The sequence below is a fragment of the Oryzias latipes genome, chromosome 5 (assembly GCF_053564925.1).
Source record: "Oryzias latipes strain Hd-rR chromosome 5, Olatipes_Hd-rR_3.1".
Taxonomy (NCBI): Eukaryota; Metazoa; Chordata; class Actinopteri; order Beloniformes; family Adrianichthyidae; genus Oryzias; species Oryzias latipes.
Genome location: NC_136241.1, coordinates 20,088,909 through 20,115,751, shown reverse-complemented (window position 1 = coordinate 20,115,751; position 26,843 = coordinate 20,088,909). Strand labels below are relative to the sequence as shown.

The following is a 26,843-nucleotide window of genomic DNA, read 5'->3' as shown; positions in this document are numbered from 1 at the left end:
TCTTGTCCAGTCTCTTGCAATCAAATAAAAAAGGTGTAACTTGCATTTTAAAATAATTGTCATCAAAACTTTAGCCATAGTTACATCAGAACCTCCCTCTAAAGTACACAGTTATATTGACAACATGACTAAGTAATTTGACTGTCTTGTTCGTAGACAATGACACAAGGACTTGACATTCTGATGGCACTGACATGTTCAATGACAGAAAGACTTAGTTTTGAGAGATGAACTAAAGATTTTGAGCAAGTTACAGCCTTTTGCAAGGAATCCATAGTGTTTTGCTGTTTGTACAAATTGTTTTGAGAAATGCACACACGTACTTGCAAACTTCAATTCTGATCTGAGAATTGTACTAAAGCGACTGAGAAAAACTGTGATTTGCTAAGGATAGTTGACAAATTAAAAGAGCTGTGAATAGTTGGTTTGAACCTTTTGTGGTGCTAATAGGGGCACAACTCAAAACAGAACATGACCAAAACCAAGAAATATCACTAAACACAAACTACAGTGCCTGATCCTCACAGTAATGCTGGATTTCTTACAGTTAAAATAATACAGCATCTTTTTTTTTTACCAGTTTTTATCATTTTCTTTGTTTGAGAATGTTTAGTCATGGCTTTGGCCTTAGATAATAATGTGATAAGATTTAATAGATGCATGAGTTACCACACAGATCAGTCATATCCTCATTTTACCACTGCCAGCCACAACCTTTAGCAATATTTCAGCATTCCCTCCATCTACGGGAAAACATTGGTTGCTTCTTTTCTGTTTTTATTTGTCCTTTTCACAACACCATACCTTCTCCTTCAAAACTTTGCCCCCAAGGTACCCAGCTGGAGACCCCAGTGAAAGGCTGACCTCGCCACACAGTTCACATTGGTTCATTCACATCCATGCCTGGAGGCAGCAGGGATGGATCAGTGCACCCATAATGATAACCCTTGACTCGTGAGCTTTGCAGACACTCACAATCACAAGAAAAAGTACCATACTAAATAACTTCAGTGTGTATAAAGGATCAGTAAAAAGTGTGGATCCATGCAAACAAGCCATGATGAATTTAGTCTGAAAAACTAAAACTTGAGTCCTCAATTCAGGCATGAGAGCAGAAAAAAAAGAGTAAAAGTAAGAATAAAGAAGAGAAACAGGAAATTAGAGAGAATGGGAGGGTGAGTGTGACAAGCGCTATAACGTCCTCAGAGATGCATTTGGACAGAGTGAGCATCTGTCAAAACAAGGCAGCCTCAACGGCCGCCTCACTAATGGCTGTGGACATGAGTGAAAGAGGGGGAGAAAAAGATGGGGGGGGGGGTATAAAACCGGTCTGCACACACACACCAACTATTAGCTGCTTCTACTTTCTGCAGCAGATCCCACCAATCATTTGATTCCAAATTTCAACAAAGCTGCACTGTAATAAGTATCGAACTACTTTCCTATTGGTGTGAATGTGAGCACATTGATGTGTGTTTCTGTGTGCAAGCACGGTGTGTAGATGTTTGCCATCTAACTGGGGATTTTTGTTGTATGCACTTGCCTCCATTCCTCATTGTGATGAATAGACTGGCATGTCAATCTGTCATATGAATTGTTGTTGGTTTTTTTTCTCCCGTTCATTTTCTCTCTTCTTTTTCCCAGACAGTTTAGCCACAGTTATATTTTCTCCTACTCACTCCAAAACAGGACCATGAACAGTCACCTGGAGCTGTAAATCATAGTGTTGAAAGAAAATGTGAAGCCACATGCTTGTTTTCACTCTTTTGTTGTCTGTCTGTTAATCAATCAAATAACCAATAACTCATCTCTACTTGAAAATGAGCACAAAGTGCTTCAAAGAACGAAAAATAAAAACAAACTGTCAAAAATTTTCCATTCTTTCACCTTCATTAAGGCAGAAATGTCTTTAGGGTGAACTTAGTATCAGCACCACTGACAGCTCCCAAGTCAAAACCATAGACCAGGGGTGTCAAACTAATTTTCACTTAGGGCCACATCAGCATAGTGGTTGTCCTCAAAGGGCCAGATATAACTTATACATGTAACTAAATATAATGAAAAATAAATGTAACTACTCCTTAATGTTAAAAACTCATTATTTATTTATTATAACTTTTTAAAGTGACAATTACAGTTACATAGAAAACATATGTTTGCTTGTTATTCTAGCATAAATCCTTTTAAATTTGATTCTGTCAGGTTAGGTAGGTTATATGGACAGTGTTTAAGTCCTAATGTATAGTTGCCCAATCTGATATTTAAGTCCAATTCCCCCTAGATTTGAACAAATACACAACAATTTTTATTTGTATTTTAGGAAATTAAAAACATTTATGTTCTGCGGGCTACATAAAATGACAAGGCGGGCCACATCTGGCCCGCGGGTCTTGAGTTTGACACGTGCTATAGACTGTAGAGAACTGGACTAGTGAGTATGATGTCATCAATTGAAAATGCCTTACTTCAAACCAAATGAAGTCGTTCAGTTGATAGTTTTTTCATGACGTGGACACTGCCATGTTGGAACCAGATGTCAGTAAGAAGGGATTGGTCCGAATTGGTCCTAGTCAACGTGTCTATAGTTACCGCTCTCGCCAATCGGGTGGGCTTGTTGGAAGTCCACACCTTTACCACTTGAAAGCAGGTCCGGGAGAATCTGTCCATTAAACGTTTTGAACATTGGACATGATTTTCAGGGAGCATTGTGGACTTTCTTTCTTTAACTGAGGGGTACCAACAATTTTGTCCACCACTGTAATAATAATATAAAACTTACTGATAGTAAATCCTTAAACTTGTAAGAAAATTGTTGTTGTCAAGACAAAAATTTCAGTAACAAAACAGCCCTTGTTGTGCTAGTACAATAACAGAAGTGTTTGTCAGAACAAGAACTTTTATTGGAGAGCTGTCATGTCTTGTTTTGTTGAACGTGTAAAACTTTTGACCATGTTTTTCCTCCTGTCCCAGCTGAAGCCTACTCTTAAAAAACTGAAACAGGATTGACAGCCTCTAGTGCCACAAGGCAAGAGGACAAAGACTGTGTGCACTCCAAACCAAAGATGCTTCATAGGTTGTCCACTAGCAGATGAATTTAATAAAACCAGTCAAACACCAGTGACTACTATGATCTGCAGGCATATTAGTGGTTCTGAAAAACTAACTTGTCTCAGTAGTAAATCCACTTTGTAGCTTTGTGCACAAATATTGTACTGCCTTAAAACAAGTCCAAAAAGTTATGTATATTACATATAATTTATATATTACAGAAATTATTTTTTCCTGGCATTGTTAATCTTTAAAGCTGGTTGTTACTGTTGGTGCAGATGACATTCAGACTCAGCCATTTATGCAGCTTCAATCAGCTAAAAAGACAACGCACATTGAGAGCAATGGGGGTCAAGTGAGCTCCAGAATTAATGAGGGGAGAGAGAGAAAGAGCGCTCTAATTACTCACAGAAGAAGACAGTGAAAAAGTTTGAGACAAGCAGTTTGGATACATTGCTTTATTCTGGCGCATCCGACCGCTCAGTTCACAGGTTTGTGTTTTCAAAGTTAACTGAAACTCAACTGAAACTAGGAAAAATAAAGAAGACATTGTTGGCCAACATAAAAAAATGGCAATTTTTTGACAATCTAAGTTTAATTTGGTGTGTCCTGGTCATGTTGCTGAAACTTAAAGCCACTCATTTTAACAAAGCTTGTCAATTTTAAAATTCAACATGCTCAAAAAGTCCAATTTCAGCATCAAATCTATTTTAACAATCAATTGTATTTATTCACTTCATAAAAGAGGTTATACATCTATTCTTAGGCACCTATTTGACCATAAAATCTAGAACAGGTTATGATTGGTATGCTCCTTTCCACTGTAATCGTCCAACCAACACTGACTCATCACATCAGGAGTCTTTTTTAGAGTCTGAGTGGAGTTACAGAAAATATCATTTGATTTGACAGACAGCTTTTATTTTGACCCACTGTAAGTAACACACACAGAAGTTCACATCCGAGCCTGCACATCTCTCCCACACACGCATGCCCTAACACACAAAGAGCATTGCATGGTGTTTTTGTTGGAATTTTGACAAACAACAACAGTGACCTTTAAGGGAAGCTAGGCAGCATGGCTGTGATCACAGGGAATGGAAACGGAGCCAGAGTGAAATGTCAACCGTCCCTGTGGTCTTAGCACTGACGCAAAACTGTAAGAAGAGGGGGGAGCATGCTCGCTAGTGTGTGTGGGACTGCGGGTTAAGATATAAGATCGGTATGTGTGCTTATAATGTTTGAGTCTTTTGGTATGTCAGAAAGCACAACTGTGCATGCATGTGCTAAAGCAGGGCAGAAATGGGGCTGGCACTACATGAGATCCATAATAGAGGTTCAGTAAGTGAAAACAAGGAAATCCCTGTACTTGGTGCATCGGTGCATCATAATCTCATGACAGTTATATGAAGAGTTATAACAGCCACATAATGGATGTGTGATATGCTAAAAAGGTTGATTATTTTCATTATTCGGCACAATGATATCAAAGCTTAACAGAATAGTTTAAAGAACAAAGTAAAAGCAGGTTCGGAATGTCAAATTACTTCTTTTGAATGTTGGAAATTAGAAAGCATTATGTATTTTTAAAGGCTTTGTTTTGCCCAGTCTTAAAGGGCCTATAGCATGTTATTCCTTAGCCTTTTATAGTAAACAATTTTTATGTATATGATAATATATTACCTTTGGGACACAAAAGAACACATTTTTAATTAGATGTTAGGCATTTTCCTGAGTTCTTTTCCAACCCAGAAGTAAGACACCCAATCTCTGAGGAATCGGCTATCACTTCTTGTGGGTGCCCACCATTTCATGACGTCAGCCTATGACAAATAATAACATCCAAACTTTAGCAACGATGGATGTGCATATTGTGCATTTAAAAGGAAAACGTTTTGTCGATCACTGCTAGCTCCCTGGAGAAAGTGGGTGTGTCAGTTAGCCTGGGGTTGGTGCTGGCAGTGCAGACGCTTCCTGGAAGGGGCTGTTCTCACTGCTCTACATCTCAATGTGAGAACCCGCTTGTTTTCTTGGGTTGGGAGGGGCTGCTGCTCAGAGCGCAGGTTTTTAGAGGAATACTCAGAAATGCATGAATGGATCAAAATACCGCTTTGGGGTGTCTTTTCATTATGAATGAAAATTATAATAAATATAAAAGCTCAAAAAAATTATTTTGCAAGTTATAGGCCCTTGAAATGTTTTTGGTTTGTTCCCTAGGTTTTTCTTCTTAGTCTTAGGTTTAACTTGATTATTTCTTTTTTGCAATGTTTTCCTCTTTTAAGTGTCTTTGGAGGGCCACCCTTTGACTTTCACAATACAGCTGGTAAGAAAAAAATTAAAAAAGGAAAGCAATTGAAACAAGAGATGCCACAATTCTTGGTTTACAACCAAACTGTATGTCACACCATTGAACAAAAATGTGGGAAAAGTGAATCATATTGAAAGTGTCAAACGTGTGTTATCCTCAATCTACTATATTTAATATGGTTTTACATGACATCAGCCTTAGAATGAGCCAACTGAAGGGTTTTTCTTAATTCTTACTTGCTTGCTTATTACGTAAAAAGTGTTTTTTCCAAATTTTTCGTTTTTGCTGTAATATACATATTGTGTATCAAACCAAAACAAACTGACTGGTGCCTATGTCAGTTCTCCTCCCCCTCCCAGTTCTGCTCTGCTCTTGACTCACCAGCTGTGACTAGTCATCTCATCAACCACCTGCTCTACTTAAGGAGACCCAGCTCCAGCATTCAATGCCAGTTCGTTAATCCTGATGGTGCCTAGTCTCTCTAAGACTCACGCCAGGCCCCCTTGCCTTGTTATCTCGCTAACCTTGTTTTGTTGTTGCCTCAGGAACTTCTTCCCACGAGTCACCTGAGTCAGACGCTACCATGAGCAGCTGCCTTCCTCCTGAATCCTCTGAGGAATTCACTCTGTCTAGTTCTCCGGCCACGCCCCTCACCAAGTACCAGCCACGCCGCTCATTAAGTTCTCCTGCCATGCCACTCACCAAGATCTCCAGCCTCGCCACGAACTCCGATCTAGACCTCCGGTCTTGCCTCGGTCTCCACTTCGTCAGAGCCTCCAGCCACGCCAACTTCCTAACCTACAAAAAAATAAATCTCTTTACTCACCTTACTACTTACCTGTCTCCTCCTCCCGGGTTACAGCATCTGGGTCTGTCTCGTTTACGGATCATGACAAAAGGTTAGAACCAAATCGCAGGGAAATATAGAAACATCCTTTTACTTTGTATTTTAACTTGGTTACTTTTATTTAAAAACAGATTACTTCTTGTGTCACAAAGTCATTTAGTCTGAGCATTTTGTCCATGATATTTACAAGCCACATCCGCGGAGGAGGTTAAGGGGGTTGCTGGAGCCTATCCCAAACTCTGTCATAGGGCAAATCCAGCACACTCTAAACAATCTTTAGCAGGGATAAAAATGAGTGTCAGACAAACACTCATGAGAATAAACTTAGCTATGCCAAAAGATCATTTAGAATGGGTGCCTGCAAAAAAAATTGCATGACAGGGTCCAACCTTCAAGACTAAAATCTCTAACTTTTTAGCTATGAGAAGATGGTGTCAACTATCACACCAAAAACAGGTAACAGTGATACAATAATGGGGATCTGAAAGCAAAAGAACCCAAAAATAGAGTGTGAAAATGAAAAAAAAAAAAAAACAAGCTGTGATAAGTGGAAACCAAACCCAGGTGTAAACGTTGACAGGAGGAAACTAAGTGTGTACTGTCATATCTCCGTTTTGATGCAACACTGTGAAAGTGGTGTGACTGCTGCCTGCCACAGGAAAACCGTTACGTATGTGTTTCACAAAATTAAATTAAAATATGCTAAAGAAATCTGTGTAAGAAGTAAAGCATGCCCTAAAATGCAGGAAAAGACTGTGAGAGTAGTCTCTTATTCTTGACTACAGTCTTGATTTTGAGGTTTTGTTTCTGCAGTTTGTCATTTTGGGTGATTCTTTTTTCTTCTGTATTTGGTCATACATTTGTGTTTAATTTGTGTTAGAATTGACTATAAGATTTTTTTATTTGTTTTTTAATGTAGTTTTTTTTTTCTGTACTTTGTACTTTGTTCCCTCAGGATGTAGTTTTCTTCCCTTGTAACCATCCCTTCAATTTAGTCATTAATTTCTTATAAAAAAAGATTTACTTAGCTTTTTTTAGACTAAAAAATTAATTTCAGCCATTTGATGCCAAGTGATAATTTGATGGAAGCACCACCACACCCTGCAGCCCTGCAGAGGAGGTCAAGCTAAGAAAAGGACTATTTTCTGGCATGCACAGGTGGTCTTCAATATGTTCACAGTGACCCTGCTCACTGCAGGTTCTCTGCCTTCATTTTTTACATTATTATAATAGTTTAGTTTTTGTGCTTCATGTTATCCTAGAAAAGCGCATTTCCTTGTATCTGCACAATTTTTTTTAATTTGTCTGCTGGTTGTCTGCAGTTCGGGCTCCTTAGAAAACACATCCCTACCTAATGTGATGCCCTCTGGTGCCCCTCTCAATCAGAAAATAACCTGTTTACAATGACGTAGTTGATAAAAAGAAAAATAAATCAACTGGATCTTTGATTTCTTAAAAAGTTTCACCTTTTTTCCAAAATGCTTTCTTAATTCAGCTCTCCTGCCACTGTTTTTCAGAATTATCTGCTTCTAGGGAGAGGGCAGTAAAGATATGACCCTTCATTCTATAGGTTAGGAGATTATTAGGCTAACAAAAAGTCTAAGCAGTTTCAGGTTGTTGTGAATCCTTTTGTCCTTAGCTGTGGTGAGGTGTGGGACAGTCATGCACTCCACAGGCATGTCCACTCCTCTGGGTGACACCAGTTTTTTGGGTTTTAAGATTTGGTTGAAGAGGAATGGAAGGTTCTACCTGAGTCTACCATTTCTACTGAGGGAATGATTGTCTTTTCTAACAAATATTGCTATTGCTATTTCTACACCTCCCTCAAATCATCCCTTCTCTCAGGCTAAGAGACAAATCTCAAGGTCCTTAAACACGTGGTTTGGATCCTTCAGGTGGAGATGTACGTCACAATCCGGTCCACTATAGTTGGCCCCACTATTTTAATATAGTCTTCTATGCAATGATTGATTTAGTTTCCCAAATGTACTGCTCATTGTCATCCTCTCTGAGGTGCAAGGAATCCACTACATTTCTCTGTTTTGCCCTTGGGTGAACCAATTTCTGTTTCCAGTTGTTGAAAGCTTTGAAATAGACTGGGATATTATTCTAGCAAAATTCCCAATGGAACCCTTGTGCTATCCTAGGCACTTTAACATTGGGAGTTGGGTCATCTAGACCCACTAGACAGTGCTCTGAACCTTTTTTCTTCAAGGATTTGTGATATTCACTGGTGTCCATGGATTACATGAAATCTTTCCACCTTTATCCACCTTTGTCATGGTAGGGAAAACACATCAATACAAGGGTGGGGTCATATAAGATGGCACAAGGGATAATGGCCAAAATAACAAAACATCAGATGGCTTACAATTTTGCTCCAATCACATTTTGATCTATTGTAAAAGCGTTCCCAGCTGTCTTTTAATTACGATAGGGCCGTTTTCTTAGGCCAAATCAATAAATCTTTGTTGTTCTCTAGGACATAGTTTCTGCAGAGTGACAGTAGATAATCAGAAATTAGCTTCTGAGTTGTGGGCGGGACTGTTGGCACAGAAGAATCCCCGCACTTATGCCTCTAGAATTTGTCTATAGTTGCATAATTTTAACTACATTAAAACTTGAGCCAAATTGTTAGTAAAGATGTGAACGAGCTTCTCTGAAGCCATTTCTTATGGGATTTCTGCAGATTATTCTCTAAATTGGGATTTCAAAGAACTAATCTCGTTTGAATGCTGGTTTGTTTAACGCTCCCCTTGTGTTTGTTCTTCATGGAATCTCAGGATAGTGTTTGTTTTCTTTGCTGTTTGTGTCTGGGGTGCTTCAGAAAACACAGGCGGATGTCTTCACAGTTGTCTGGATTATTGACCACCTGACAGATGAACCGCAGTACGTGAAGCTGATGGGTTCTGTGTCTGAAAAGGTGTTGAGCAGCACAGGAGCACCTCAGGGGACTGTAATGTCATCATTTGTCTCTACCCTACACCTCGGATTTTCATTACAACTCGTTGTCCTGTCACATGCACAAACACTGCAGTCCCGTGCACTATTGGATGTCTCTGTGCCGAGATCATAGTACTATCCACTCTACTCTAACACAATAGAAGTGGCCTCAGAAGTAAGGAAAAAGTTTTAGAATTTGACTAAACCGCTCATTTAAATGATGGGAAAGTTTCTTTGATTGTAAAAGAAAATGTTAAATGTTTGCAATGACATATGATGTAAACAACCAGACTTTTTTTTTTTTTATAAAAATAAAACAACAGAAAATCCTGTCTTAAATTTAGACATCTCATAAACACCCTGTAAAAATGCAAACATGATTTTTTTTCTTGTAATTTTCATAGTACATTAAATAAAAATAAAAATAATGAAATAAACAGCATAACAGCTGATGCTTTTTATAAGTGTGGATGTTGGAAGCTGGTGGTGGGTCAATAGGATTCTATTTTATATGACTATATCAAAAAAAAAATCTACTGACAATAAAATTCAGGAAGTGATTTGTGAGGAAAGTTAGCGCTGAAGCAAAGATGCTTTTATAATGGCAGACAGCAGAGAACCTGAAGTTTGCCGGAGCAGTGGGAGGCATGACATCTGTGGATCCGTCACAGCTTGAAGTCTCGGGCTCGCCTCATACAGCAGCGTGGATTCACATTCATGCAGAAATTCGCATGCATAGCAATTGCATTCCCTGTTTCCCCTGGGGGAGACAGTCATTTAATCAAAGAAAATGAGATCACAGCCTTTGCTTGTGTGTGTGGGTCCTATAGACTGGTAATCTGATTGCAATGTACTTTATCATACTCTTCTGGTTCATGTTGCATTGTAGTGTTATGTATAGCATTATTGCAATGTCATATCATGTTACTGTATTGCGCTGCATGTAATTTCATTATGCATATTCTATGGTTTCCACAGTTTGCAGCAGCATTGCAGCATGGCGGCACACCGATGTTGTAATTTGCAGTTGTTTAGAGAAACTAAAGAAAATCAATGCGCACACGTGACATGAGATATGATTTGGTCAGGTTCATTGGCCTGCATATATCAAGCTTGGGGAGCTGTTGCACTCTCGAGAAAGTTGACACACATGAACGATGCGAGCATGTGCATGCATGCATGTGTGCTTGGATGAGTGAGTGTGGGTATTTTGAAAGGTGATTGACAGGAGAAAAGTCTATTAGGCGAGATTGTTAACTGAGTTAGTCTGTAGTTATCTGCTCCTGGCAGCCGTGATAGGGGACTGCGGATTCACATGGAAGCTTTTTGAGAATTTCCAAAGTGTTGACTGACTGATTTTGGCCCTGGCGTGCATCACACGAAGCCAACTTTTTGTCAAATCCATATCCTTTGCTTTCTTTTTTTTTTCCTTGCTGTTTTAAAATGAAATAAATAAATAAATAAAAGTTTCTGAGCCCTTACATCTCTTCAAGCACTTTAGTCCTCCTTTTGTTTCTGCTTTGCAAACCCAATTTTCCATAGTTAAGGATACAAATTATGCCCTCTGCACTGGAACAAGCCCCTTCTCCACTCATGCTAAAACTTTGCCTACACAGACTACAACTTAATCTACACAATTAAGCGCATGTAGCTGCAATAAATCATGCTAAACTTTTTTCTGAGGCGAGCCTTAAAGCAAATAAAGTTTGATTTGCTTACACTGTAGTTCCCATCCTTGTTTTAGCTGCATGAATATTTTATATCATTTTTGTTTATTGTGCTCATGAGCATTAGCAGCAGTCATTTCTTGGCCATGAAATCCTTTGAAAACCAAGTACTGTAAACAGCAGAAGCGGGTGGCTGAAAAGCATTTGCAAGGACAACAGAGTACCGTGTAGAAATATGGAAATGATAGACAAGAAATGTGTGTATGTGTCTTGTTTGGTAAGAATTTGTTGAGTGAATGTGTGTACAGTGAACTCTGCGTAACCTCGCTTTGGATTCACTAAATGTTGCCAAGGGGATGCAGTGAATTCATTCTTATGTGTCCGTGTGCAAACACTTCTCCGAATTTGTGCGCGGCAGAGTGCAAGGTTAACCAATGGCCAAGGGAAACGTAATATGACATCCCGCCACACATCTTTTTCATAGTGTACGTACACACAAAGCGCCTGTTTGTCTAATATTTGTTGAACTGTGAGCAGGACCCTGGAGGCTGTCTTTTGGGCTCACTGGGCACGGATTGAAGAGATGTGATTAACCAGTTCAGAAGGAGGTGAGGGAAGAAAGTGAAGGAAAGCACCAGGGAGCGCATCCATCAGGAGTGCCACCCAAAAAGCATGTTTCTGCGATTCCTTTGTAATAGAAGCAGATGAAGCGATTGACGTACAGGAAGTTTTTTTTTTTTTGTTAAAATTCTTAAAACAGGATTTCACAGTTGAGACATTCTGTTTTAAATTAATTACCGGTAATATTTACTGTCAATAGTCTTTATTCATAATAAGGGTGTAACAATTAATCGATGAATTCCTAAGATTTAACCAGATCGATCTGTCTGAGGCAAGTTGTTAATCGAATCGACCTATACCATTATAAAATCATTTTAAAATTAGATACATTGATTATCATCAATATTGGAAATTTGAATTGAGACACGGTGGGTTTATTTTTCTATAATGTAAACAAACCAAGTGTATTACAGCTGATAACACCTGTGATAGCCGCAGAAAATGATCAGTCCATCATTGCAGTCCAATGTGTGGAAACACTGAATTTTGCAAAGACACGTGACCATAAAGTGTGTTAGAATGTTCTAATAATGTTTGCTTTGCATTATTTTAATGTGGAAAAACAACAGTGGACTGAATGTGTCATGTTCTGGCAAGCAGGTTTAAACTCAGATACAGAATGACTCCAACATGGCCAAAAGGTGGTTCCAGAGGTTTAAAAACACCATGAAACAGACAGAAAGAATCGAAACACATAAGATGCACCCATGAAGAACACAGAAAGACCCCTTTTTAAATACAGAAAACCTAATAAGTGATTGCAGGCAGCTGTCACAGACCCGAAGGGAAACCAGAGGAGAGGGCATACAGGAGAAGTCACAGCTAACATGCAAGAACAACACAGAAGATAACCATAAACAAGACCAAATCAAAGGCAAACTCAGGACACAATGAAACAAAAATGTGAATGAATTTGCCATTAATTCTTGTTTACTTGTTTGTTTGTACACGTTGAATTTATATTTGATTATCTTGGAAGAAATAAAAGGAATCTGGAAAACTTTGTGCATCTGGATGGTAATACTAAGATGTTCAGGTCACCTAATTCCAAGGCAGCTTGACTTTTGATATCCAGAGTTTTCGTACACTGTTGTAAGAACTTTTTTAAAATATGAATTAGAGAGTAATACAATGGGTGGCCAGTGAGAGAACATCTTTAAGAAAGGCTAAAGGACTTGGCTCCAATTCCAAGTAGAAGGATACCTTATCAATTTACAGTTTTTAGTGGATGACTTGGCAAAAAGGTCTATTAAAACGCCGTTTGGTCCACAGAAAATTGGTTCATCAGTGCATGGGTTTGTGGCCTTAAATTATTTAGCAGACAAAAACACATCAAGAAAGATAATATTTCCCTTCCTTGTTCTCAGACTCTTACCCCCGCCCTTGCTTCACACTGTTAAAATTGTGCGACGATGAAATGAAATTATGGAGGAATATGTTAAACTTAATCAGCTAAAGTGTAAATAATTTATTACGCAGTGTGTGGTCATTACTCTTCAGCTGCCTTTCTTTTTACTACAAACGCACATCCAGAGCTGGAAAAAATGAGTTGTAGTTAATTACCGGTAAGGAATTACGAAGAGGATTATTGTTCTGCATTCATGTGATCACTTTTGAATGACGGACAGACTTAAAAGTTCATTTAGTAAACTGAAAGTTCTGGAAAAAAATTTTGGCTTGATCATACAGTCATACATTTCAATAATCGTTAGACATAAGGTCTTACCTGGGTCTTAACATTTCAATTAAGACGAAAAATCTTTTACATTCTCGAAAATAAACTTTGTATTGAAATACTCGTAAATATATATACTAGTATGAATGAATGCTGTTGATAAAAAGTAACAGAATTTAAAGTCCTAATATGATCATCTTTTGATCTATTGGAAAAGCGTTCCCAGTGGTTTTTAATTATGATTATGTAGTTTTTAGCCAAAATCAATAAATCTCTGTCATTTTCTAGCACAAAGTTTCTGTAGAGCCACAGTAGTTTATTAGAAATTCGCCTCTGAGTTGTGAACGGGACTGTTGGTGCAGTGTAAGCCTGCTGCCCCCATTTCCCATCATCCCTTTGTATACACTCTCGCGCTCACATACAGCCCTTACATACATGGCCATACAACTTAAAACCCTAACCTAACATTATTGGTGCAACAAAAATGGCGAGCAATATTTGAGCTACGCAGTTGTACAGCTCAGAAAAATCAAAGAGGTACATGGGTCTAGTTGTCTACAAATGGCTGCATCAGAATGGAGGGGAGCAGGGAGCTTGTTGCATGCTGATTGAAGCTTCTGCGTCACACCTAAAAGCCTTTTTTCGTCTGCTCCTGATTCACATTGATTTGAATGAAGAAATAGGCAGAAATTATATTTACTTTAGAAATGTCCTCCATCACCAGAAAACTGCCACAAGAACATGTTAAAAAAACACTATTTTCCCCCAGAGTGGGTCTTTAAATACTAGATCAAAGTATCTTTGGTTCCATAATATGTTAGTCTCTGGGATGAAAAAAATCAAAAGTGGAGAAAGATGGTGGACGCTTTTGGGTGAACAATGAAGAAAAGTGACAAAAAAGTGATCATCAGCGTGTTAACAACCCCCCCTTGAGGTTAACTTAGACAATAGGCAATTTATTCTTCGCTAAACTTTTGAGTGAGTGTGATAAATGGGTGTAATTTATTGTGTTTACATTTTAACAACAAAGAGTGTCAAAGAATGCTGGGTAATGAGTCATGAATTTAAGTAAGCATCATTTTGCTTGTTTAAACTGTTTTATAGTTCTTGAAAATAAACCCTCCTTTTAAATAAAATAAAAAACAGCTTAAAAAATGAGTGATTAGACATTGTTCTTCTTTTTTTTGTTTGCACAGGTCTATTGCTGATGGCTCACACCCTGGCTGAGTCTCCACAGTTGTAATTTTCTTGCTTTATTGAAAATGTTGACAAAAGTGTTTCCCCACATCCCCTCTGATTGCTCCTCAGCTATACTCAGTGGCCCTGTGATTTGTTTACTCGTGTGATTCTCAGAAAAGAAAAAATTGTTGGGGAGGTTCTCTTACTCCACTTCCAGATGGCCACTATGCAGAAAGTATTTTGACAGCAACCTTAAAGGAAATCTCCTTTTAAATCACTCAATAGCAGAATGAGTCACACCTTTTTACATGGCAGCTGTACTTACATTGCAACAAACCAGAACTTCAGTCTTGAAGTAAAGACAAAATATCTCAGAATTGAACCCTGAAGTCTTAGTTAACGTTTTTCAGGAACTAGTGGTGTACGACCCAAAATGCAGGAGATCAGTCTTTGTGACGGAAATGTAAACATTTATGAAATAAACTTGAACATGACAAAACCCAAGAGGGCAATAAAAAAGAATTAGCAAAGCAGATGACCTGACAATGACGAACTGAGAAACCAGACACTTATATACACTGAGGGTCATTAATGCAAAGCAAGGCAGCTATGGATAATTGGTAACCAAAACCTGGTAAGTCTGACAGGAGAAAACTGAAAAATATAACAGAAACAAAGAAAATAAAACTGACAAGGGTACATATCTCACATCTTTGAGTTTGTAGTTCCAGAAATGCTGGCCAAATTTTGGTTGGAAACATTTGTGTTGATTATTCGCCATGCAGATTAAGAGCAAAACACCATTATCAGTGGAGCTCCAATTCAATCATTCAGCAGAAAAACAAATGGGGGAGGGGCTAATTTGATGCAGACAAAGCTGGAAACTCTATTTTTTTTCTCACTCTGAATATGAAGAGCACAATTATCCCATTTAATACCATAGGGATCAAAAGTCATCAAGAGGTCAAAGGGTCCCTTGAAAAAGATGAGATCTGACCCTGGACTGATAAAAAATGTAGATGTATCTGTAATTCAGGTTTTATCAGATGGTGACGCTGGTGATGACTCATATAATTTCACCTGAGCTAGACTGTTGTAAATGGTATCATGGCAGCAAGATTTAATTCACAGCAGGTCCTCCTGGATTTGATTTCTTATGATAATAGAGCAGATATTGGTTTGGAGGAGACTGAACGCATAAGTGGGAAATATCTGCACACAACACTTTCCATTCGCTGAGATAAATGCTGAGAGTAGCAACACTTTACATCTTTGGAGTTATAAAAATTTGAAATGTATTACAGATTTTTTTCTTAGCTATACAGCAGACTTGGATAATTCGAATTTGGTGATGCCTAATAAAATAATTTTTTTTGGTTTTTTTTGTAATAATATGAGTAGTAATATCAATAGGAACTTACACATTTCATTAAAATTCAGACCAAATAGGAAAAAACACTTATTTAAATAACAATAGCCATAACCTTTTGTGAGTAGTAAAGTCTGTAAATAGGATTTTAGAAAATATTGCTTTTTAAAGAAGATAATTGTATCTTTTATGAATTCATAAAGTAAAGCAATGTTATTTCTTATAGACAAGTGTTTCTACCTTTTTCTAATCAAAATTCACAAAATGTTTGACTATTTAATTCGGTACCTGGAAAATATTAATAAATACACTACAGATTGCTGAATTTGCAGCTCATAAATCCTTTGCTGATTTTTGTTTAATGCTGATTTGCTCAAAGGGATGCTATAGATGAACACATCAAGGTATTAAGTAAATATCACATGATGGGAGGTGTGTAAATACCACTTTCTGTCTACTTTCCAGACACACACACACCCACTCCTCCACACAAACGAGCTCAGCATGCCGGCAGGATGAAAGCAGTAACTGGAATCTGAGATAAGCAAATGCCTTTGAGCAGTGTCCCTCACATCCACTTCTATGCATTATTGATCGTGACTTCGCATAGTATTGGGACTTTACCGGAGCAAGCAGATGCCCGATGATGAGGATCACCAGATGAGCCATCAGAGGTGTTTCATTAGTGTGACACTAGCTGATTAAACAATTACAGAGGTAGATGTTAGGGAAACTTGGCATTTTTTTAAATTGAAATCTCATATTTCCTGCGGTATCATCGCTTTTAAACAAACTTTTCGTGTAAACAAAGAGCTCAACTTTAGCCGGCAGAACATAAATAAAAAACATGGTGCCAATTTAATTAACATTACAAAATAAAAGGAAAAAAACTGAAAGCAAGACTCAGACTGATGAATCACGGAGGTAAAATAACACAACAAACTGGCAGATATAATAGCAAAAAGGTGAGAAACTCCAGAGATAACTAGTGACAAAGTAAGACTGGATCGATGAAAAAAAACCTGCAGGTGTGGTAATTGAATTAGATCAAGTGTAAACAGGAAAAACACACAGGAAGCAGACCTTGACAAAACTGGAAGTCACAGACAATGAAAGTGCAATGACTTAAAAAAAAGAGAAACCAAGGTGTGAATTCATAAACAAAGAAAATAAAAACAGTTTCTAAATTTAAATACGTGAAACACTCCCTCCTCAAAGACCGGGGCTTGATACAGAATAGAAAATGAGAGATAGCGCTGGTGATGTGATCATGGAAAGTTGCTGTGGCTATCAAACCACAGCTCTAAGCTCTATGGCCATCCTGTTAAAACTCAGGGCTTAAAACTCCCTCAAATGCAACATGAGTGTTGTGCCTGTCGCAGCAGCACCAAGGAAGTGTCTGGAATCTCCTTTCATGATAGGGAGGCCAATTTTAAACAGTTTCACAACAAAAACCAAACCACCAACTGACCAGTTACTAGGCTGCTCCTCTACCCCCTGAACCTCAACTTCCTGTATGAGAGTATTCGTATATGGCCCTTGCATACTTGCAAGGTTAAAAGCCAGTCTAAGGAAAAAGCTGAACTGGTAACTTTTTGTGCTTAACTCCTCAGGCTTTCCAAAACACAAAGCAATACGGCAACATCGGTCCTCCCCTTTTTAATCCCTGCTCATAGCTAGCATTAATAATGGCTGAGCACTGGAGCCAGCCTTTAATTAGTGCTCCAGTCTTTCAAAGCAAACTGATTTATTTTTCAAAAACAATTGCTTAACAACCTTCAAAACAAAAAAAAACCCTAAAGGCTAATTTAATAATAGGCAGGCAGCAAATCTGTGGACACATGTGACATATTTTGATTCATATTTTTCTTTAAATGTGACATTAAACTCTGCCCATCTGTCACTATAGTGGAACTTATTGAATTAAATTTCTTTTCAATGAATTCTAGGAGATTTTATTTTTGTTTTACCTTTAACAAAGATGCATATTAGTGTCAGTGTAAACAGGGCTATACTAGCAAAAATGGATGGATCTAAAAGTCCCTGTAGCATGCTGCTCCTTTAAATCTGTAGAGCTAATTATTAAATAAATCTAAAAGAAAACAAAAATCTTGTTTTCTTTTTTTCCTCCTCTCTTTCTGTTTGTTATCTGACCTGTCCTTTTGCCTTTTAATTACAAAGTTTGAACTGAAGTTAATTATGCTCAGTTCTTTCTCTAGCCGCTGCTCAAACACACCATTACGGTCACTGTAAACACACACACACACACACACACACACACACATGCACACACACTCCCTCTCTTTGTCTTAGATGGCAGGTTAGGAGTATTTCATTGCAGTGTTCTCCCAGTAATAGGAAGGCTGACTTTGCTTGTTCTCGTTAGCTTTGTTAAATAGCTCTGGCTATCCTTTAATTAGTGTGAAAAGATCAATGATGTGCAAAGGACTGAGAAGGTTAACTCTTTACTCGCAATTGAAGCTCAGTATTTGGGAAAAGCTTTTATTTTCAGTCTGGTGCACTTGTTAATGTCTGCCAGAAAAATAAGCAGAAAAACATAAACGAAATCCATCAACTCCTTTAGATCATTAGAGCATCCTGTGCAGGAGTGTTGGGCTCAAGTGTACGGTGGCCCTGACATGCAAATCACACTAACAAATTACTTCTTGGAAAACAAATTTAAGATCACAATGTCAATTAAAAGAGCAAAATGAAAATAAAAAACATTACATTTTAGAAATCAAGACAAAATCACAGAAACCAAAACACGAAAAAGAAAAAGGACTAAAAACATCATCATCTAATCACTAGCCGCGGTTACATGGGCAGAATATCTTGATCGGATCAATGTTCGGGTTAAAGTTCACCCGTGCACATGGGATCAGAAAACCTTTTTCCGATTAGAACAAACGTTCCCATGGCGCACACCTTTGGTCGGAATAAATAATTTGGGCATGCGCAGTAGTGGTAAAAAAAAACCCGGAAGAAGAGATGCGTCCCGTTGTAAACAGACCGCTGCCACAGACTTTTGCAGCAGCTCTGTAACACGAGACGAGGCGATCTTCCAAACGTGCTTTTATTAATGTTATGAATATTATGAAGCGCCTGCTCGCTCATCGTTTTATTAAATCCGTGTGGTCATTGCTTTTTATTTTGAAGAACGGAGATGGAAGGGTTAGGACAGGCTATAAACACGCGCTAACAACATTATCCTTGTGAACACAAAATCCAGGACTATGCGGGGAAAAGCAGCAATCTGCATCTTGGCTGCACGTAAATGTGTGGGAATAACATCGGCCTTTATTTTGCCGGGTAAGTTTCGGGCTGAGCAACATTTATTTCTGCTCTGAAAAGTTCACACACCACCCCAAAGCTCTGTTCGAACACGGTTCCTGCTGAGTCCTGCGGCCGCTAACCCAGAGCGGCGGGACAGCTCGCAGTCTGAATTCTCCCACACATAACAAAACAACAAATTGCACACGTAACTAAGCATCCCTCCCTCCCTTCACACACACTTGGTCACTGCTCACTTGGTCCACTGGCACCGGGGCTCGGGTGCCAGTGGACCGAAGTGCTGCTGCCCCGCATACCCCTCGTGAAGGGGGGAGAGGCAGAGAGCCAGCGGGGTGAGAGCAGAGCGGCGCTTTTCACGGGGCCTCCGCCAAGCAGCTGGTCGGTCCCCTATGCGCTCCAAAGCTTTCTCTCAGCGAAACACCATCTATGCGTGACGTAACCCAGAGCAGTAGTGACACACGATCGGAATGACCGTTTACATGCTCCACGATCGGATAAACGATCGGTATAACCCACCTATCTCGATCGGAAAGAAATTTTGATCCGAATGAGTCTGATCGGGGCAGAGTATTCCGAACGGCGTGTTAACATGACGCATTTTCTTTCCGATCAGGCGTTCTTTCCGATTACTTTTGCCCATGTAAACGCGGCTAGTGATGTCCCATAGTGCCTTTTCCGATTTTCGTAAAAAAGACAAAAACAATTCTGAAAACAAAATTAGTTTTCAAAAACCAAAATAAAATGGTAAGACATAGAACAAGTGAAAACAATCATAATTTTTGGAATTATTTTTGTTTTCTGAAACATTTCATTTTTATTTTGTTTGATTTTTTTGGAATTGTGTTTTGGTTTTTGGAATTTTGCTTCGATTTATAAAATATAATGAGGTTTTTTTATTATTTGTTCCGCTTTTTTAATTGTTATGATCGTTGATATGTTTTTGCATTGAATAATTTGTTGGTTTGAGTTGCACTTCTGGGCCTCTGTAAAATTGTGTGCAAACAAATGCATGCACCAATTAAAATAAGCCCATACTGCAATATTGAGAAGATATTTTGAATATTTTTTGTAATTTTAACATACATATTACTTGATGCATTTCCCCATTATACTTCTGGGAGTTTCAGGCATTAAAATAGAAGAATTTTGGGATTGAGGTAAAACTCTCCCTGTTCTGGCTGTAAAAAGGACTTTAGACAGATTTTTTTATGTTCTTTGTTTTATCATACAACCCAGTATAACTCACAGACATTTCACTGCCTGATTAGTGTTTTTACAACTAAACATAATTATCAATCTCATAAAGACATATGTCCTTTATAAGTGCACTAAGACAACCTCCAGCTTCTAAATGAAACGCTAATTAAGAAACAGACTATGGTAGTTAAAAGCTTGGCCTTGGTCTCAATCAGAAAGTTATCCATTCAGAAGTAGAATGCAGGAAGGACATTATTCTAAAGTACTTGTGCTCTAAAGAAAGAGGAAAGAGAGAGTAAAACTGAATTTGTTTAAAATAAATGTGAAATTTTAAACCAGTGCTGACAATTTTGCTGGTGGAAAGGCATATAAGAAATGAAATATAGCTTTAAATAGCATAGTATTGCATATTAATTAGCTTAACGTGGCAAATGAAACCACATTTTCATTATCAGACTTTTCACTTTCTGCTTGTTGGGCCTCATTTCTGGTCTTCCTGTAGCACCATCTGTTTTTATCTGCACTGGATAATTCTCCTCCATTTCCACTCCATCCAGCTTCTTGCTATGTATCTCTACCAGCCAGAGTAATCCACTCTTCTCTTTGTGCCTCATGCCTGTTCCACTCTGCGGTGCCCAGGATTATCGGCCCAGAGCCCCCACAGTCTTGCCTCAGCTGCAGAGGAAGCAGCTGCTCTGGTAAAACCAGTTTGCTAAAGTTGATGTTTTCTGTGTTTTTTTTATTTTTTTTTCCCCACAAACAGATATTGGGAGAATTAGAGACCCACTCCAGTGATAATGGTGTTTTTTTTAACATGTCCGTGTTGCATTTTTCTAAAGATGGAGGAAATATATAAAGAAAAAGGAGCTCCACCTGCTTCTTCTGGTTCTCCATCCCCACCACCCCTTCCATCTATTATTTATTAGGTTTGATCTTTGCCAGATTATTTAAAGACCCACTTCAACAAAAATTTTGTTTTTATAGTTTTCAAAATGTTTTTGTTGCATATTTGTCATGATGGAGGATATTTATAAAGAAAATTAAGCTCCAAATTGCATTTCTGAGTATTACTTTATTCAAATTGCTGTAAATCAGGAGCAGATGAAAAAATGTAGAGGGAAAAAGCCTGTAGCAGTGATGTAGGTGCTACAATGGGTGTGCCACAAGCTCCCTGCTCAGCTCCATTTTGATCCATCCACTTGTAGACAAATAGATCCATGTTCCTTCATTTACCTCGTCTAAGCTGGCATCTATGGTGGCCGAGAGGTGCAAGACACGTTTACATTTGAGATACAACAAGAACAAATCCCGGTACAAAGTAACAAATCATGAAGCACTAAAAACAATCACGGTACATAAGAACAAACACAACAGCAAATCACAGAACAAATTACAGAGTCCTCAAACGTTAGAAGCTGTGTCTCTGCTTTTGTTGTTATGTTCCTGGATTTAGTAATTTGTAACAGGATTGTTTTTTGATTCGGTAATTAGTATTTTGCACCCGGATTTGGTTTTGTGTTTCATTATTTGTTCTTTTATACTGAGATTGTTTTTAGTGCTTCATGATATTTTAACTTGTACCGGTATTTGTTGTTGTTGCATCTCAAATCTAAAAATGTCTTGCACCTTTCGGCCACTGTAGGCATCTGGCTCAAAACTGTACGGCTGCATTGCTCCAACTTTGCTTGACATTTTAACTACACCGGTAATGTTAGGTTGGGGTTAGGAGGGGCTGTGAGCAAGCAGGAGAGAGTTTAAACAGATGAATGATGGGAAATGGGGGAGGGCTTACTCTGCACCAACAGTCCCACCCACAACTCGGAAGTGATTTTCTAATGAACTACTGCTGCTCTTTCGAAACTATGTCCTAGAAAATGACAGTTTTTCGATAAAAACAGCATGATCATAATTAAAAGACAAACTGGAACGCTTTTAAAAAAAATTTAACATTACAGTTTTTTTTTTTTCCTGTTGGCAGCACAAAATTTCAGTTCAATATTTGGAAGTCAGGGACCCAGAGAAGGAGATCTGGCTGCCCTTATAGTCTCAGCCTGCTTTCTGCAGTGGATTCTCAGTCCATTTTGGTTTCTATCTTAGTTTCTAATCCATATATTCCACTTGCTGCCTTCTTATTCAGCCCCCTCTCCCCAAGACACTATCCCATCCAATTTTCTCCCTCCTCCCTTTCCTTTTTGCTGTTCAGTTTAGATTCAGGGATGGAAAGCTTCATAAACAATTTTCTCCCTTTGCTGTTGAGACACTTTTACCGAGGCACTGTGTGAACGCCATGCCAATTTCCTGAATCCATACTTCACAGCCAAACACCCCAACCCCCCCTAAACACACACTCTTTTTTTTTCTCCCACTCTTCACTCCCTCTGTCCGTCGAAACAATGTCCATGTCAAGACAATTATATCCAGTCTCCGCCGCACACACTAACTTTCTGTGTTTACCACCGAAGGGCTGGTGGCAGCAAAGCAATTTCCTCCTGATGTGAATGCTGCATCTCCCTCTCTCTCATTCACAGTCTCTCATGGCTCCTCCAGCCCTGCAGACATCTGATCTCATAAGCGATATATCTGCTGTTATAGCCACTGGCATCTTCTTGAATCCGGCCACCAGCTCTGCCAGTGCTGGTTATTTCTGCTGGAAGGTGGCAGAACCGTGACAGGCGCAGCAGCAGGAGCACAAACCAAAGGACACCAGCTCCACGCTCTGGGCAAGTGTGCCTTCAGATTATCTCTAAACCTCCGGGCTCTACCTGTTCCACTCCTCCAACGCTTTCCATCTTTCTCAAAGTGTTGTTTGATCTTGGTTTTGCAAACTGTGTGCATCTGGGCTATTCAACTACAAGCTTAGTTTTAAAAAAAAAAAACTTGGGTAATGAAAAATGTTAACCTTTTCACACAAAAAGGTGAAAGGAAAAAGGTCATTTAGTTTTTTTATGGAATAGTGTTGAGTCAGCTGACTGTGCCAGTGGCTCAAAAACCAGAGTTGAGCTGCGTTCACACAGAACACGATCACACCTTAGAGGCGTCTAGTTTCGCTGTTAGGTCAATGTACAGATACAATCAAAGTTACTGATTGCATTGGGCGCTGCTCATCTAGCAGCAGTGTGTTTTAGGTGGCTTGGCACTCCGACAGTTTAAAAATCAGAACTTTGGCAAAGAATCCAGGACTCCACTTTAGCACATGATGTGTTAATGACGTGATCAGCACAGCAAATGTGGAGCGGAATCTTATCATTCTAATCCTGAACCTCTGTTAATAAAAAAAACTAAACCTAAATTTGTGTTCAGTGTCATTTGTTTATTGGATTGTCATAATGCACCAGGTTCTACAAGAAAATATTGGCTTTTATATAATAACTTGCAAGTGCTATATAATCTGCTTTATTTACAATTGCAATTTTATTATTCAATTTAAAATTGATAAAAATATCTATAAATTTCAATTATTTTTTTTCCAAACAAATAATAGTGTTGCTAAAATACTTTATTGTTTCTTAAACTTTGAAAACATTGTGGCAAATTGCATAATAAAATCTTGTTTCTCGATGTAAAATTGTAAGGTGTGGTAAAAACGAAGCATTCATTACGGTTAAAACATGATTTTTTTTTTTTTGAGCAATATTCATGTTGGAGTAACATTTTTTTTTTTCGTGCAACCAAGGTCCATAATTTTTATTTTATGTGAATTCCAACTGATCTTTTTTTTCGGTGTAGAAATTGGAGTCATACGTGTTCTGACAATCACACACTGAAATTATTTTGACCAACGGATGGATTACGTCATGTGCAAGTACAGTGATATATTTTTTTCTAATATATCCACGTAGATATAGAAAAACACAGCAGTTGTCCTAACGTGCTGCATTCTCGCAATAAACTTATGGAAATGTCTGCATCGCCTGTAATGCACAAAACCATGTGTATTGTTTCCAGTGATTGCGCTCTGGAACACTCACCTGGGCAATGTGTGGCCTGCAGGCCCGGTATTTCAATGACCCTGGTTTACATACTTTTTGCCATCTCCTCACTGGGCTTAGTTGCAAAACAGAACAGCCTCAGTCACAACTTTATGACACCGTCCATCATGGCTCTGTGTTGTTTGTTCTCTCTGGGCAGATTCTGCCTTGTAGCTGCTGTGTGCCTGGAACAGGTGAATAGCTGACACGATTTAGCCCTGTAGAGATGAGCAAATATTAAAAAGTAAAGACATTAGGAGCCAGGGCTTCCCTGCAGTGTTTGAAAGTGTTTGATAGACTTGTGCAAAGCTCTCCATGGAGGCCAATCGGAGCTGGGAGGAGAAAAATTTCACGAAAACAAACAAACACTGCCTGACTGTATATTTAAGTGAACGACCCTGGGAGTATTTCGGGCAGGCAACTCGAGCAGTGCGTTTACCTGGTTACTCCTCCCTGCGGGCGGTTCAGTCTAATCAAATCACCTGTTCAGCGTCCTTCTTAAGTCCAGGTGCGGTCCAATCCTCTTCTTCCATTTCGCGAGCTCTACGTTCGTCACCCCACCCTCCTCCCCCGCTTCCACCTGTGAGCTCCCTCAGGGGTTGTTCAATACCCAAAGTTTTCTATGGAGATCTTTGTTTTATGTATCTGAACGGAGCCTTATACCAAACTAAAAGAAATATGGAATAAATCTTCTTTACTGTAAGAGTTGTCTGACTGCAATGTTTTTTTTTCTTGACACTGGTTAGTTTGTTTTGTACGACGGAGTTTTAGGGCCACGGTGAGGAAAAAAAATTCTGGCCAACATGACGAGATTAAAGTCGTCATGTCGACTTTAATCTCGTCATGACGAGAAAAAACTCGGCACAAAAAAAATTGGCGAGAAAAAACTCGACACAAAGTTTCGAGAAAAAACTCGTCGTGTCGAGATAAAAGTCGAAATAAAGTTTCGAGATTAAAGTCGCAATGTTGCGCGAGAGCAGTGAAGCTGAGTCTTTCAGGAGTATTCAGTGTTATGGCTAATGTTAGTGAGCTAGTGGCTTATTTAAGAGTTTACGACAGAGTTTTATGGCCACCAAAAAAAAGTAATTTTATTTGGAGATAAAAACTCGCAAATTTATGGGAAAAAGTCATAGATTAACAAGGAGAAAACCCCGACGTTGTCCGTTTATCGGAGCCTAGCTTGAAGATGAAATATGTGGAGCCTTTTGTGAAGCTTCATTTCCGGATTATAGGTTTAAAACAAAGAGATTCTGAACCTTGTCGCGACTCAAAATCAGATTATTGTCAGTGGAGCCGTCTTTCCGGGGTTCGGTGTCAGTAAAGCGGAGTTTAATATGTAAAATAAGGAGCTCAGAGACACGTTTGGGTGTAGAGGATCGCTGCAGCCTTTATTCTCTTTCATTCACATAACCTGAAGTTCATCTGTCACATTACGTCATGAACCTGTCATCCGATCACCAATGCGGAAGTAAACAGTGTTACATACGGCCACTGCTGCAGACGAAGCGTCCCGTCTGATCATTAAAAAACAAAGATGAATGAAAATAGTCTGTTATTTTAGCATTACAACGTTGAAAAAGGCGAAAAGTGCTGCTCCTCAGACGGAAGCGTCACACAAACGTAGAGATCTTGTCTTTGGTGGAGGAAGAAAGGATTCAAGCAAACAGCTGCAGGGACACCCGATGGCTTCATCGGGCTGCAGTGATCCTGCAAACCAACCATCAATAAATAAAACTTTAATGAATCGTAAATCAATCAAATGAGCCTCCAGACATTTGGAACATTATCAATAAACATTCAGCTCACCTGTTCAGCTACGTTTAGTCGGTCTGCTCTGCTGCTGCACGGCGTTCACCTGCTGCTCTGCGTGCTGCTCACTTCCACAATAATCTCGTAAATTTACGAGTTTTTTTCTCTCGCGCGCAACATTGCGACTTTAATCTCGAAACTTTATTTCGACTTTTATCTCGACAAGACGAGTTTTTTCTCGAAACTTTGTGTCGAGTTTTTTCTCGTCATGACGAGATTAAAGTCGACGTGACGACTTTAATCTCGTCACGTTGGCCAGAATTTTTTTTCCTCACCGTGGCCCTAAAACTCCGTCGTAGTTTTGTGTTGTGCACCCATGAGCAGTTGCTGAAACGCAGGACATTTCAATGGAGTTTGCTCCATTAGCCAGTTTGCATGAAAGGTCAGATAACTGGGTTGAATCATACACATCAGACATTAGAAATGGGTTTGTCGTAGTCTATAGGGACTTTCATTTTCGCATATCTATAGGGACGTGCGTTTTTAATTTGTAACCTTTAGACATTGGATTGTCAATGGTCTCAAGTTACTTTGGTAAGGTAGGAGTTTGCAGGTATGTGAAACAAACCAAAACAGTTTTTGTTTTCTTTACTTTGCAGAGTAGAAAACGTAGTTGCCTTGGATACACAATGCCTCATGATTTTCGACTTATGACTTTTACTTAGTCCATGTGCAGATTTAAAACGACAAAATATGTTTGCTATGTGAGTAAAAGGTTATAAGAGAAGTTCAGAGTTACTGCTAAAGATGTGAAAAACACGTTACAGTATGTGTGACTGCAGACACTGTTCAGTAGATTTACAGTCTGTTGATAAGAAATTACAACATATCAGTAAAGAAGAAAAGAAACACTGTGTGTTATTATTAAAAAAAGTAAACTGAATTAAATGTAGCAGAAGTAGCTGTAATTTAAGCCAA

General features: G+C 38.8%; 1 protein-coding gene across 1 annotated transcript in view; it reads right to left on the bottom strand.

Moving 5' to 3' along the window:
* The window catches only part of dnai1.2 (dynein, axonemal, intermediate chain 1, paralog 2), a 395,863-nt gene extending 371,930 nt beyond the window's left edge, over positions 1-23,933 (bottom strand). Inside the window, exon 1 of the mRNA XM_078947451.1 lies at positions 23,921-23,933. The gene's annotated coding sequence lies outside the window, so the exon portion shown is untranslated. The remainder of the gene's footprint in view (positions 1-23,920) is intronic.
* Between the last annotated feature and the right edge of the window lie 2,910 nt (positions 23,934-26,843).